This window comes from Penaeus monodon, chromosome 22 (assembly GCF_015228065.2).
Source record: "Penaeus monodon isolate SGIC_2016 chromosome 22, NSTDA_Pmon_1, whole genome shotgun sequence".
Classification (NCBI taxonomy): Eukaryota; Metazoa; Arthropoda; class Malacostraca; order Decapoda; family Penaeidae; genus Penaeus; species Penaeus monodon.
The window spans coordinates 36,045,331-36,047,056 of record NC_051407.1 but is presented as its reverse complement, the minus strand read 5'-3'; the positions used below and the strand labels follow the sequence as shown (position 1 = coordinate 36,047,056).

General features: G+C 32.6%; 1 pseudogene; it reads right to left on the bottom strand.

Annotated features, from left to right (window-relative positions):
* Nucleotides 1–171: 171 nt before the first annotated feature.
* The window catches only part of LOC119587420, a 4,999-nt pseudogene continuing 3,444 nt past the window's right edge, over nt 172–1,726 (bottom strand).

The following is a 1,726-nucleotide window of genomic DNA, read 5'->3' as shown; positions in this document are numbered from 1 at the left end:
AAGAGAAAGATTTCCCTCCATATTTTGGCATTCCCTTATTGGCTGAAATAATAGTAATGAGATAATCATAGTTTTTTGAAAGCTTGAAACCGAGATTACATGGAACCCCTGATTCCTGAATTAACATCAGAAAAAGTATAGATTAAAATGGGTAACTTAATAAAGCAATAATTGTGTTGATGATTTGAATTATATATTTTCTTATGAATATATAACATTAAAACAGGTCATTTACATCTCTTCTTTCATCAAGTTATTCATTCTCTTCCACTGCTTTTGGGCATGTCACAATAAATTTGCTTATTCTAAACAAAATAACAAAAATCCTGAGACGGACAGTCAAAAACTGCAAGGACAATGCCAGCAAAGGTAGAGTACATCCCTAGAGAGTAGTTATTCTGGTATCTATCTTGAACTTTCAATAGAAGGGGCACGTGTGCTCAATTTGACATGATAAATACCTAATTGAACATTGTGACTAGCATTGACCACTGTTAAGGGACAGCAATCCTGTTCTGCACCAAAAGTAGTGTCAGGTTCTGCAGCTACTATTCACTATGTGTTTAGTTGCTATACACATGTTCTTATTTCTGTTTTACACATACTCAGAGCTTTTCAGTCTTTAAACAAGTTGGGTAAATCAAAGAATAATCAAGGTGTTTCTTGCTAATTATTGACATTTTCAATTTGTATCACAGTTTGCTCAAAATTTAGAACTTAATGGTCTGGGAAAGCTCATGCTAACTATCATTAACTCAGTAGTAGTTCTAATGAAGAATATGTAATTCATTGTTACTGCAATAGGAAATAACGAGTGTTGCTAATACAGTCTAGAAAAATGCTTTAAAATTAGTACCACTGGTGATTCATATCTTTCTAAAAAGTCTATACAAGTAGAAAAAATAAAAGCTATAAGCATTTTCAACAATGAAAACAGTTAACAGTAACTGAGTATTCTTTATAAAAATACTACTATAAATTAACAAAACTTTCACATAAATAACATAAAAAGTTAATATCTGTATAAAACAGGTAATTCAATTTTTTATCTTACTGCAACCAATGCCACATTTCTTGGTGATATAGTAACATCAAATACTTTCTCTAACCAGACATTGTGAAAGCCGGCTTCCTCTAAGAAAGACACCCTGTCTATCAATATCAGTGCTTCCATTACTGGCTGAAGAGCTAACTGAAGTCCAGTCAGAGGCTCAATTAGTGGAAATAAATGTTCAAATCTCTTATAACATTCTGTTAGTTCTTCAGAAATATGTTCTTTTGTACTTATTTGTTTGAAATCTACTGTGCTAGTCTTGTTTTCTTGTCTAAGCAATTTCCTCAGAATCACACAACTGCTGAAGAAGAATCTGCAGGCACAAACTTGTAATTTGTGGTGATGGTATTTACATACTCTTCAAAATGATCAAAGCTGCTTTTCCTAGCATGCCTTCTCAGCCTCTTCACAGCCAGGTCATCTGGATGAGAAAGAAAAAGAAATATAAAATGTATGCTGAAATGACTCATCAATCTCTCTATTTAGTGTTAGTCAATTCACGTAAACTCACTCTCAGCACCCCTCTTTTTCTGCAAAAGTGAATAATTAAACACCCATACATTGTACATACAAAAAGCTAGAAATTCTGTCATTAATTAAATTACATGCTTCCTAATAAGAAATGAAGGCCATAATATTTGGGCAGATCATATAGAGATTTTCAGATATTGC